Source organism: Ammodytes marinus (assembly GCF_949987685.1).
Source record: "Ammodytes marinus genome assembly, chromosome: 10".
NCBI classification, from domain to species: Eukaryota; Metazoa; Chordata; class Actinopteri; order Uranoscopiformes; family Ammodytidae; genus Ammodytes; species Ammodytes marinus.
This window is the reverse complement of record NC_137214.1, coordinates 571,111-585,417: the sequence shown is the minus strand read 5'-3', so window position 1 is coordinate 585,417 and position 14,307 is coordinate 571,111. Positions and strand designations below refer to the sequence as shown.

The following is a 14,307-nucleotide window of genomic DNA, read 5'->3' as shown; positions in this document are numbered from 1 at the left end:
GCGCACTGCAGACTACGTCACAGGAGCGCCCAGGAGACTCTGGTTGGGAGGGGGGAGTGAGTGAGTTGCCAATGCATGTGTGTCCACCATGGACATATAAAGAAATGGACACCGTATTGAAACATGGCGCCCATTCATTCCTATGAAAGCTGCTCATAGGCGCAGAGAAGCAACAAGGAAGTATAATCCGGAAATTCCATGCGGCCCAAAGCATTACGTAGCATGGACGTAGCGGCATTATGGACCTATCAAGAAAGAGGGCGGCAAGCGTAGCGGACTCGAGGCGGGTGTCTCGTTCTGTAGCATCTAGCCTGGCAAAAACAAACTGAAAGCCGTTAAAAGCCGTTGGGCTAATAAAACGCTTGAGGTGGCGTTTTGAAATGAGAAAACTTGCATTTTAATAGTATATGGTCTAAAGATAAGTATGAGCCTATGATTGATATCCAGAAAAAATGTGCAGAGACACAATCTTGTTCGCTGCTTGTACTGTGTGGACAAGGACATCTGCCTACGGGCCGCATGAAAATAAGCTCCACCCCTTACCATGCAATACCAATGGGTTGGCATCCTCCATACTTTGACAGCATCCTGGGGGCCTGGTGTCCATAGACATTATAGGATAGACGCCGCATTGGGCGTTGAGCGCGAGAAATGCGGGCGCCATCTTGGACCGGTCACACGTTCCACTCATTGTAGTCTGTTTGGCAGGTGGAATGAACTGTCAGCGCATGTAATTAATCATATCTCATTAAATACCAAACTGATTTTCACGCGGTTTTCTTTGCTGCAAAGATCATACACGTAGTTAAGATACAGGGCACAAGTTTTGACGTGTTTTAATATTCATAGTGGGCTTAACAGTCATAGAAGATTCTGATATGATATAAGTAACCAGACGTCCGAGTCACACACTTCGTCCGGGAGGAGATTGAAACGGAGGATGTGTTTCTGCTTGGGGAACATATTGAGGAGACACAGTTTGGCATCGACAACCACCATTCCGACTTGTTGTCATTGGTTGTGTCTGTCTTTCACAAATTAAGGCTGCACCACATTGCCAAACTCGCCTCGCTTGAATTTCTCTTCGGAGTAAAATGCGATTGTAACTTTATTTTATGCATTTGAGTATTATTGTTTGCTATTGTTGTTTGATTTTCCCTTAATTTAATACTTTTGATTGCTGTGGTTTTGTATTGAATGTGTTTTTAAATGTACCGCGCTGCAAGGCACGCATTGATTTCCTGTCTGTGTCTGAGGAACCAACTCGAGACTAGACTGAACTTGGTATTTCCCCCCTAGTATAGAACATTGGACAACCAAGAAGACTTTGCTTTTAAATAATCCCGTCCTCTTTTAAGAGGCAATTGCCTAACAATCTTGTGTTTTAAATTAGAGAAATAAAACATATTTTTACATGAACACTCATGTTGTCCTTCTCTTTTAATGAGATATTATATACACTGGTTTTTATTTATATTTAATGCCTTCATGGGAAACATCCACCCTTCATATGTACCATGCTCGACTACTCCTCCTAAATTGCCCCGAGCTAACTCCAGTTTAGGAATAACTGCCTTTTGATGTAGTGCCCCTAATTCATGGAATGCTCTGCAGAGCAACTTAAAAATGACTGCTCTTCCTACTCTTGGTTTATTTGAATCTATGATTTCTGAATTTTACACATCTGACTGTAACTGTTTTAGCTGAATTCATTGTTCATTTAGTATTTTATTTTTGCTCTTGTTTTGTATTTTGTATAGGCCTACTTTATTTAATTTAATATATTTTATCCTATTTTATTTCTGTTCTCTGTTTATGTTATCCCTGTGATTGTCTTTATTGTGTATGCTCGTCACTGTAAATTAATAAATATATTTATATATAGCCTAATCATATATTGTTAACTTATTAAAATAGCTGACTTTACTGCCCCTATCTGTTTCTGCTTCTCTATTAGTCTAAAGTGTGTGATTTGCAAAATACCTATCATAGCCTACATCACATATCATAAAGGTGACCAGACGTCCCCATTGTTGGTTGCCTGTCCCTGGCTAAACAGAAACAACTACCTGCTCCCATTTTGTTGACACCTCATTAGGTTTTTCAATCAGATTGCTAGTCAAACTGGAAATGTCTCCGTTTTCCCCCTTTTCGGGGGATGTTCCTCGTTTTGATCTCGGACGTCTGGTTACTTATATCATATCAGAATCTTCTATGACTGTTAAGCCCACTATGAATATTAAAACACCGCCCAGCCCTAATGTAAAGTATGAGCCTCCAGAAGGTAGAAACTGCTGGATGCTATCTTGCATATGTTGGGCAATTAGCGTAGCATATGTAAGAAATTTCAAGTCAATCAGAGTCAGTGGTCGAAAGCCGTGGCCTGTCAAACATTGAATTTTTTTATTATGGTTTTTGCATTTGTGGCGCCCCCTATGGGTTAATCTTAACAAACTTTCAAGGACATGTTACCACATGTCTTCTGCACATATCCAGCACGTTTTAAGATGATAGGACCTATGGTTAATGAGTAATGGCCGATTTGCTAATAAGCCCCGCCCCTGCGTAAACGTTTTGGTCAATGGCGGCCATGTTTTTCAAGCTATCCTACTAATATTTTATGGACAGGTGTACCATAGTCCCCCAGGGCTTCGTGATTTGGTGTTGATACAGTTTAATTTGAGAAAGTTGTGGTTAAAACCCTGTTTTTCAGTTTATGCTAATTAGCGGAAAATATTCCCAGGCGGATTTATATGGTCCTAGAGGCTTTTTTGTAGAGCACCCTAACATACACCTGTGTGAGAAATTTCAAGTGAATCGGACTTACGGTGCGCGGGGCGTGGCCTCTCAAAGTTTCTTCAGTCGGGGCTTTATAACAGCGCCCCCTTGTGGAAAATCAAAAAACTGTATAATAGCACATCCCGTGGGGTAGGGATGCACGTTCTGTGTACATTTGGAATGTCTAAGTGCAACGTGTGGGAGGAGATAGAGCTAGAAAATGTGGCGGAAGAAGTAAGAAGAAGTATGGTGGATAACAATAAGTTACGGGCCCTCAATACTTGAGGCCCATACTTAATTACCATATTGACATTATTTCAGCTTTGCCGATTTGGAGTGTTTTTTTGGGTAATTGAAGATTAGTCCGTTTCTGACAATTTTTAAATACACTAGAAAAAGATTTTAAAAGTACGGTCCCCCCGGCGCCGACCGCCAGCCCCGCATCGTCAGCACCCCACCCGTCGGCCCGGCTCAAACGCTTCTACGAACCGCCACTGCGCGCTTTACAAACTCGAGTCCTAAGTTGTGGCCAATTGAAGGTTGCAGTTGTGGCAAATCAGCAGCAAAGGGCCCCTCTCGCGAAGACGTTTTGGTAAATGGAGGCCATGTTTTCTGAGCTATCTCGCTAAAACTTCATACACGTGTGTATGTCGGTCCACTAAGGCTGTGTATATAATTTGGTGATGATAGGTTGGAAAGTAGATGTCACTTGACTGTATTTCAGATCATGCAAAATCAGGAAGAAAAAAAAAACATGGCTGACCCCTACGGTCCAAGAGGCTTTATTGTAGAGCACTGTTGAACATTACATTTTTGAATAATGATTTTTCGCATTTGTGGCGCCCCCTATGGGTTAATCTCGACGAACTTTGAGGGACATGCTACCACATGTCTTCTGCACATATCCAGCAAGTTGTATGAAGATAGGACCTATGGTCAATGAGTTATGGCCATTTTGCTAATAAGCCCCGCCCCTGCGTAAACGTTTTGGTCAATGGCGGCCATGTTTTTCAAGCTATCCTACTAATCTTTTATGCACATGTTAACCGTAGTCCCCCAAGGCTTCGTGAGAAAGTTGGTGTTGATACAGTAAAATTTGAGAAAGTTGTGGTTAAAACCCTGTTTTTCAATTTATGCTAATTAGCGGAAAATATTCCCAGGCAGACTTATATGGTCCCCAGAGGCTTTTTTGTAGAGCACCCTCACGTTCACCTGTGTGAGAAATTTCAAGTCAATCGGAGTTACAGTGTGAGGGGCGTGGCCTCTCAAACTTTTTGCAGTCGGGGCTTAACCCTCTGAACCCTAGGGCTATTTTGGCCGTTTTGCATACTTTTTGATCAATCCTTACTAAACTACAGTAAGAAATGTTTATCATGCCAAAGTTTGGTATCTTTTTGTTCAAAACACCCTAACCTATATGACCTGATAGTTATTCCTTTAATTTTGACATGATAAATGATCATATTGGACCAAAAACAACATGATAAATGTAAAAACGGATTAAAAAATATATTATTGCTACCATGGGTAACTCAAACATTCATATTGAATTTTTTTGAAAGCTGAAAATAAATACATGGAATGTTTTTATGGTAATTTAAAAGTTTGATTGAGGTGACATCAACCTTCATACACATTTTATGAACAAATAGCAGGTGAATACATAGGCGTTTTCCCCAAATTCCTCAAAGTTCTGTCAATCATAACACAGAGGGCACATACAAAAATGTTAAGCTTGCTGTGTTTGGTATATTTTGTTTCAGTAAAACTTCACCTACATTACCTGCCAGTTTTTTTTTTTTCAATTTGACATAATATTTGAACATTATGGACCCAAACCACAAAAAAAAGGAAAAAAAAAAAAAAACATATTTTTTTCATATATGCCTTTTTATTTAAAAAAAAGCTAGGTCTAGGTAGACCTATATAATATAACATACAGTATATGGATACATATATGACATGTATATGTAAAGAACAGATTATTAGGCTACTGTGTCTGTAGGCTACACGTTATGTAGGCCGGCTGCTGTGTGTGTACTTAGTGCTTCAGTCAGACACCAATGGCTTTATGTAGCCTACATAGTCATACATACTTTGACTCTGAGGATGAACTGTCCTCCTCCTTCATGTCAAAGAACAAGCTGATAGCTTGACTCACGTTCAAAGTTTCCTTCAATATGACTAAAACATTCTCAGTAGTCTATCTTCAAACCTCTCAGTACCTCTCAATCTTCCTCCTGTCAATTTTGTTAGCTAGCAGCCTCGTCTCTCTCTCGCATAGAGAGACTCCCGCACAGCTCCCGCCCCGTCACTCTTCTTCTTCGTCTCTTTTGGGTTGGCGTATCACTCCGCCAACCCCTGACCCTCCTCTTCCCCTCCCTGGTAAATGCAGCCTGTTGAGTAGGAACTAGTTTCCGGCATCATTTTCTGATCGTAAAATGACAAAATAATGGCCGCGACCATCCAATTCACATACTTTTCAGCCCGCAAAAACAAAAAATAAATATGTATCAACTTCAAACCATTATATCTCTGGTTATACTGGGTCAATTTAAATTAAACAAAGACTGGCATATAGCTTTAGTACTTTCGACACACACCGTCGGCAAAGTTGTCCCCGCTTTAGTTTCTATGCTGCGTCGGATCGAACGTGATCACGTGATCAGCACGTCAAATGACGCAATGCTGCGTGACCAGAGTTCCAAGGGTTAATAACCCTAACCCTAAATAATTTTTCTACGACCATCGGAAGACCTTCACAGATTTGCGCATTAGCTACATTTTACGTATAAATCCAGAACTATAAATCGTATCAAGTCCAAACTTTAGACCACATGTGTCAAACTCAAGGCCCTGGCCCGCGACACGTTTTGATCTGGCTCGCGAATCAATTCGGCCGATTTGAATCAATAAAAAAAAAAACATTTATTTTTTTATTTTTTCATTCTTCATGGAGCCTGTGCCATATCCACACGTTGCATAAGCTTCCAACTGTTAGGAAACTTACGTGGCTTACAGCTAGGAATGTCTGCTGAAAGTTCCATAGCTCAGGATTTTAAGCCATGAATTGATGAACTTGCATCTAAGAAGAGCTGTCAGTTTTCTGAGGGCTATAAATAGGCCAAAATATGTGGCTAAATAGCATGCTAATATTGATGATTGATTGTGTCAAGTGTCTAAGGATTAATGCCAAAATTATCTGGTTTCTAACTTTTGCTTTAAGTTACAATATAGCCAACTAGCTAACGTTAGCTTGCTGCTGATAGCCCACACCTTTCGTTTCCAATGGTGGCTCGGCATTTCATTTCCAATGTACAGTGTCATAAATAGCTAACACTGGTGCTGCGTCATGATTCCTAAAAAAAACAAAACGTGCAGAAAGTTTTGAAAAATCCAGGAGAATAAATATTGTGGCTCAATCCAGAATGGCTGAGAGCCTTACTGCTTTATAATTGTTTCACCAGGAACCTGAATGTTGTCTTTTCCTTTACAAAAAATAAGACATTTCCGCCATAAATTGATGCCGAAAAGGCACAGATTGGTGGATAAAAATCCACCAGAATGCAGGAAATTAAGTGTTTGACATTAAAAAATTTCAGGGGGAGCACCCCCATTCCCCCCACCTATAATTTGTCCCCCGAAAATGTTGAAGCAAAAACTAGCCATTGTACGCAGTTTATATACTTACTTAGATATGTTCTTTTTATTTTTCGATTAAAAAGAAGGTATGTCAGTCTGGCCCTTAGTGTGATTATCATATCGTAGAGTGGCCCTTTGTGAAAGTGAGTTTGACACCCCTGCTTTAGACATATGTTGGTGCTATCTTTAGTAGCATTCTCAAAAAGTTTCGAAAAATTTCTCCATAAAAATGTATTAGTGGGAAAAGTGACATTTTATTATGAAACCGGATGGGACCGAATGCTCACTATAGTGGAGGGGCAAACTGTTAGTGAAGGATGTGTGGAAAAAAACACCACACACTTTTCAGCTCGCTCTCACTCGCACACATACAGTGTAGTGTGAAAGTTTGTGAACCCCTTGAGCCTTTTGGAATTTTATTTATTTTAACCATTATTAATTCATTTTTATCAATACCAGTATTTTTTATATGAAATAACAGATGTTTGTTTATCAATTCAACATTTTTCTTTTCCAGAAATCAACTGTTAAAACGGATAAAACAAATTATTTGACAAATGTTGTATGTGCAAAAGTTTGTGAACCCTGAGCTGCATTGCTTAAATCGAGCAAGGTAAACACAATCAGATGGGCGAAATCGAGTGATGAAATGGACCAATGTAATGAGAGATCTTCAGGGAAGAAATTGGGCGGCACTAGATAAAACAAATATAAAACCAGGTCAGTTTAGGCCCACCAAACTGAACCCATACAGGTCAGACATGCTCAAAGGGGAAAAAATCTCAGAGGATCTCAGGAATAGAGTTTTGATGTTGCACATTTGTAGAATAGAATAGAATAGAACTTTATTGTCATTGTACAAGACAACGAAATTTTGTTTGGAGCAGTCCTCCAGTTGCTCAGTTCAATTTCAGAGAAATATTTCAAACAAAACGCAACATAATACAACATAATCAATGGTATCAGCAATATGTATAAATAAAATATATATCTAAGTAAAATGTTTTAAAAAGTCCAAGTCCTTAAGTGCAATAGTGCAATCGTGTGTGTATGAGATGGGATAGGGAGTGTCAGTGTGGCAGTAGAGTGGGAGTGGAGTTTAGTAATGTCACAGCTCTATGGTAGAAACTGTTTTGCAGTCTTGTAGTGCGGGCAGGCAGTGTCCTGTATCGTCTTCCTGAGGGCAGGAGGGTGAAGAGGCAGTGTCAAGGGTTTGTGCTGTCTCTGAGGATGCCCTTGACCCTCCGAGTACAGCGGGTCAGGTAGATGTCCTCCAGTCTGGGGAGATGGGTGCCGGTGATCCTCTCAGCAGTCTTAATGATGCGCTGGAGAGCTTTCCTGTTGTCTGTGGTGCAGCCAGAGTACCATGCAGTGATGCAGTATGTGAGAACCGACTCGATGGCTGACCTGTAGAAGCTCACCAGCAGCTTTTGTGGGAGACGTGCCCTCTTCAAGCACCTCAGGAAGTGAAGCCTTTGAAGTCCTTTCTTGGCCGTCGCGGTGATGTTGACGGTCCAAGTCAGGTCGTGGCTGATGTTGACCCCGAGGTACCTGATGTTCTGCACAACCTCCACTGTCACGCCGTCGATGGTGATGGGGTGATGGACTAAGGGCTTCGTCTTCCTCCTGAAGTCCAGGATCATCTCCTTCGTTTTTGCCGCGTTGAGGATCAGGTTGTTCTCTCGGCTCCAGCTCACCAGGTGCCTCATTTATAAAGCTTGCGTAGACGGAATGAAATGTGCGGGAAAATGTGCGGTGGCAAACATTGGTATTTATAAAAACATTATTTGCGGAGAAGTGTGCGTATTCCTACGCCAACTTTCGACCATGCGTAGAGCTACCGCAAGGTTTTCCTGACTCGGGGAATCAGCAACGCTCAATGGCAACACCACAAAATAAAGCTCAGTCATCAGAAAAACACAGACAAATGATGCTTGGCACCCAATATATTTAGTCAATAAAATGTATAAGCTTACCTATAGTTGCGAATATATGGCTACTGTGTAGTCTATGGCATGCAGTTGTGATGTAGGTTGAATTACTTTTCAAGTAGCCTAGGTCTACATGTTTTGATTATTTTATAAATTGAATCTTTTAGCGCTACTCTATAATAACATTCTATACGTCGGGAGGTGTTTCCGTGAGTGCCCAGCGGGAGAGCAAATTTTAAGAGGTGAGTAAAAAGTAGTTTTGTACAAAGTTAAGCCCAACAGATATTAATTAAATTGTATATTTCGTTAGATAAATCATGTTATGAATTTAGCAAATCATTACACGCATCTCTTTCCCATAACAATTCCCCCTCTGGAAGATTAAACTATAATCTGACGTTGTTGGAAATGTGTTGATCTCACGGGAGATAAACAATTCTCTCGAATAGGCATTATTTCACTTGTCACACCATATTTTATATAGGCCTACATATAGTACTACAGGTAGGCCTACGCTAATACGTAATATTGCATACAGTACAAAGTTGGGCGAAACTGCTTTACAAAGACTACAACGACTGTGCCAATCATGATATGTGATAAGCGCGCGGGTGTGTGTGTGTGTGTGTGCCAGTTTCTGCAGCACGTGCACGTCACGGGCTTTCTTCCTTCACAGTCGCTTTCTTTGCGGCCGGTTGCCTCCCTTTTTTCCTCATGTCAGTCAAAATTCCGTGCTTATTAAGTGCGTCATCATATTCAGGAGCTATTTAGCATTCGCCATGTATGGTAGAATGTGGGATGAAATTGGGAGGTGAAGTGGGAGGACACGGGGTGGAGATCGTCTGCGCACAATTCACCGCAGGTGGGTATTTATAAAGGGAAGATTGCGTGAAACTGTGCGCCGCACAGTTTTATGAATCTGAATTTTTTTTTGCGCACTCAAGTGTGTGTTGAGGCCCAGGTGGTCCAGCTTGGTGGCAAATGTATGGGGGGAATGGTATTGAAGGCGGAGCTATAGTCTATGAATAGCATCCGCGACTGTGGCTCAGGTGGTAGAGCGGGTCGGCCGATGATCAAAGGGTTGGAGGTTCGATCCCCGCCCTGCCACCTGTCATAGTTGTTGTGTCCTTGGGCAAGACACTTCACCCACCTTGCCTTGTGTGAATGTCGATAGTTAGCCTGCTATCGGTATATGAATGTGTGTGCGAATGGTAACGTGGGAATGAGAACAGGTCTCCCTTGCAAAAGAGTCTTCGGTCTCAATGGGATTTACCTGTATAAATAAAGGTTAAAAAAAAAAAAATAATAAATAAATAACTGTCACGCTGGTCAAGGTGTGTCAGGGTGGAGTGGAGGGCTAGTGACACTGCGTCCTCCGTCGACCTGTTTGCCCTGTAGGCAAATTGGTGGTTGTCTAATGAGGGGGGGATGCTGTTCTTCAAGTGCCCCAGTACCAGACGTTCGAAGCACTTCATCACCACTGGTGTCAGCGTCACTGGCCGATAGTCGTTGAGGGACCTGATGGCTGATTGTTTTGGGACAGGGATGATTGTGGCTGTCTTGAGACATGTGGGGACGGAGGCCTGCAGCAGGGAGGTGTTAAACAGGTCCGTGAACACCGCAGTCAGCTCCGCTGCACAGTGCTTCAGAACCCGCCCTGGTACTCCGTCAGGTCCAGTAGCTTTGTTGGGGTTGATGTGCTGCAGGGTCCGTCTGACATCGTGGGGGCTCAGAGTCAGAACCGGTGGTGAGGGTCCCTGCTGTGCCCGTGTGTTGCCGCTGTTGTCAGTGCAGTCAAACCTGGCAAAAAAGCAGTTCAGGTCGTCGGGGAGGGATGGACTTTGAGCCTGGGTGGAGCTGCTGCTGTTGTAGCCGGTCACGGTTCTGATGCCCTGCCACACGCGTCGAGAGTCCGAGCTGTTAAAATGCTCCTCAATACGCTTTGTGTAGCTGTGCTTTGCTTCCATGATGCCCTTCCTCAGAGTGGACCTTGCTGTTCTGTAGGCCTCTGCATCCCCTGAGTGGAAAGCTGCATCCCGGGCCTTCAGCAGACCAGTTATAGCACCATTCATCCATGGCTTATGGTTGGGGAGTGTTAGTATTGACTTCTGTGTGGTGACACTGTTCATACAGAAGGTGATGTAGTCCAATACTGATGAGGTGTAGGTGTTGAGGTCTATGTGTTTGTTGTCATTGGCAGCCTGTTTAAAGATGTCCCAATTTATACCCAAAGCAGTCCTGTAGCCTGTCCATGGCTCCGTCTGGCCAGACGGTGATGGTGCGAACTGTAGGTTTGGACCTTGCAATGAGGGGTTTGTATGCAGGTGTTAAGTGCAGACTGATGTGATCGGATCGGCCCAGATGGGGAGAGGGGGACGCTTTGTAGCCTTTAGCAATGTTGCAGTAGACCTGGTCCAAGATATTATTGCCTCTGGTCGGAAAGTCAATAAACTTGTGAAATGTTGGCATTACAGTCTTCAGCTTGGCGTGGTTAAAGTCACCTGCTATTATAAACACACCGTCTGGATGGTTGTTTTTCACCTGGTGGATAGCGTCATGCAGACTAGCCAGTGCTAGCTTAACGTTAGCTTGCGGTGGTATGTAAACAGCAGTTAAAAACACCACTGTAAACTCCCTTGGCAGATGAAACGGTCTGCATTTAACTGTAATAAACTCCAAATCCGGGGAGCAAAATGTTTCTACAATATCAGTTGTGTTGCACCATGAGTTGTACACGTATATGCAGACACCGCCGCTTTTATCCTTACCGGAGTCAGCTGTTTGGTCCGCTCGGTAAACAGTCCGGCCTGCTAGCTCAATAGCAGCGTCAGGGATGTTCGGATTCAGCCAGGTTTCGGTGAAGAAGAAAGCACAGCTATTCATCCTGTTTGAGTGAAGCCTCAGTCTGAGTTCGTCGATCTTGTTGACAATGGACTGGGCGTTCGCTATGAACAGGCTGGGCAACGCTGGTCGATCCGGTGAGCTCCTTAGCCTAGCTTGGATCCCGCCCCGCTTGCCCCGCTTTGTCTTCCTCTCCCGTCTCCGTCTGCGCTGCTTGCTGCGTCGGCTTGTTAACCAGGCAGGCACCGATGTACGGAGCACCTCCTCCGGTATAGCAGTTGCAAGGGGTGGAATGTAGTTTATATCCCGAATATTCAAGATGTGCATCCGGCTGTAGGTGATGTTCGTTCCCAGTTGGAGGGAAAGGCTCACAGTGCAAAAAGTAAACATTACAAAAAACACGAACAACACTAAAAACTGGCAACTAGAGGTTGAGCTCCGGGCCGCTGCGACTGTGCTGTCTGGGGACAGCTATAAATTCATATAAAAAAGTTTGAGCTCCATCGGTCCACCGTGAGGCAAATCATCTACAAATGGAGAGCTTTAAGAGTGACTTAACATCTGCCTAGAAGTGGACTTCTTTCAACAATGTCCTGAAGCGCCACAAGAAAAGGGATTTTTCAGGTAAAAGCCAACCCAAACGTTACATCTGGAGATTTGCAGACCATTTGCCACCACCGTTCTTCACTTGGGAGAAGGTTCTCTTTGTGGTAGGCAGAGTTGCGTTTTTGCCCAAACATGGCGGTTTTGGTTATGACCAAACAGTTAAATTTTGGACAAATCTGTCCACAGAAAAGACTTCAGGTATCTCCAGGTGCTCTCTGGCAAAGTTGTGACAAGCACTTTTGTTCTTTTTTGAGAGTAGAGTCTTCTTCAGCAACCGTCCCTTGAAAGCCATGTTGACTTATTCTTATTGTGGAACCATGCACATCTGTCCCAGATGCTGCAAGAGAGGTCTGCAAATCACTAGATGTAATATTTGAGTTAGCTTTTAACTGAAAAAAGCTTTTTTTGTGGTGATATTTTTGAAGGAAGTCTACTTCTAGGCAGATATTCAGTCACTCTTAAAGCTCTCCATTTGTAGATGATTTGCCTCACGGTGGACCGATGAAGCTCAAACTTTTTTTAAATTAATTTATAGCTGTCCCCAGACAAATGTGCAGCATCACAACTCTATTCCTGAGATCCTCTGAGATTTTTTTCGCTTTTAGCATGTCTGACCTGTATGGGTTCACTTTGGTGAGCCTAAACTGACCTGGTTTGATCTCTGTTTTATCTAGTGCCGCCCAATTTCTTCCCTAAAGATCTCTCACTACATTGGTCCATTTCATCACTCAATTTGGCCCATCTGATTGTGTTTACCTGCTCCATTTAAGCAATGCAGCTCAGGGTTCACAAACTTTTGCAGATACAACATTCGTCAAATAATTTATTTAATCTGTTTTAACAGTTGATTTCTGGAAAAGAAAATGTTGAATTGATAAACAAACATCTGTTATTTCATATACAAAATACTGGTATTGATAAAAATGAATTAATAATGGTTCAAATAAATAAAATTCCAAAAGGCTCAAGGGGTTCACAAACTTTCACACAGCACTGTATACCTCCACATGGATAATTTTCTATCAAAATGTAGGTAATTTTGTGCCGGTCGCATACATGTGCCTATGGAACCAAACAGACATACAAATTGGGAGCTGTCAGCTTCTAAGCAAAAGGAAGTCAAACTGACGGCAACTGCCTAATAGAGTCCCAGGTTAACTCAAGCTTTACAATTATAGAGAAAAGCAGACAGTACTACATTAAGAGCTCAATATCTCATGTCTTTTCTTCAAACTTTGCACGCATATTGTCTCTGACTCAATGATGAGCTCATAGGTTATTAGAGGTCAAAGTTCAAAATTTCAAGGACACAGGCCCTCATTTATCAATTTTGCGTGGAAACTGGTGCAGATTCTGGCGCAAATACCTCCCTACGCCAGGTGTCGCGTGGTATTTATCAAACAGTCGTATCTCGCCAATCTCAGCGTATGCCAGGCCATTATTGATAAATGCGGCGGCTGAAAACGATCGTACCACGCCCCTATATTTTCTCAGTTTAGAGGCCTCGCCCAGAGGTTTTACGACATGGATATGCGAATTACGGCACAGAAGAGGAATTTATCTGAAGTAGAAATTGACAGAATAACAGCGAAAGTAGAAAAAAAACGAGTTTCATTTCGGAGCATTACAAGCGGCATCAGAGAACAACAGAAGGCAGCAGTTAGGAAGGAAATAACTGCTGCAGTCAACAGCGTTGGTGTTGACAAAACGATCTCCAGCTGAGGATTTTGCATTTTAGGTTTACATAAGTAGGCTACTATCGCTCAAATGCTATAAAACAGCATAATTTATATGTCGCCATTTCTTTACATAGATGAAGAAAAAGTGGTCTGACTCAAACATCGCGTGTTGCTGTTCTGAAATGCAACCAACTGAGGGTGCGGGCATAATATAGCCTAAGTGGGAAACAGACGCACCAACTGTCCGGTAATGGTCCCCATGAAATAAATACAGGTCTGCAGAGATTTTAATGATTAGAATGTATTGGCCCTTTTAGATAGCACTACTCAAAAAGGTTGTAAAAACTAAAAATAACACATTTTGCGTTTTACTGTATGACAGCAGGAGTGGCCAGCCCGGCGGTCAGCTGCACAAGCCGACCCGGCAACGATCAGCTGTGAGAGCGCCCACAGTCCTGCTCCACCAGCAGGTCGGAAAAACGTGCCAGTTAACGGTGGAAATAAATCGCTCGCTTAAGCGATCAATAACACATTAAAAGAGGAACTAACATCTAAAAAGTGTGTCAAATAAATAAAATGTTAAGCTGAATGTTGTGCCGTGTATTTTTTATCATAAAGAGCAGTGTAGGCCTACTACATATTTAATACTGTGGCTAACATTTTGAATGAATGCAGCCCCCGTGCCTCAGTGTCCCCCCAGCAGCTCCAGACGAAGATAACTGCCCTTACGCAGTCCCATGCAGCGCTCCTAAGTGGCCGGTGTGTGCACTATTGAATCAGTGCTCCTACTCAGTTGCGCACCATAAGCTGCACAATTTTAAGTGATTAAT

At 42.6% G+C, this 14,307-nt stretch overlaps 1 protein-coding gene across 3 annotated transcripts in view; it reads left to right on the top strand.

Moving 5' to 3' along the window:
* Positions 1-14,307, top strand: part of fbxo38 (F-box protein 38) — a 157,552-nt gene that overhangs the window by 126,357 nt on the left and 16,888 nt on the right. The gene's annotated exons all lie outside the window — the stretch shown is intronic.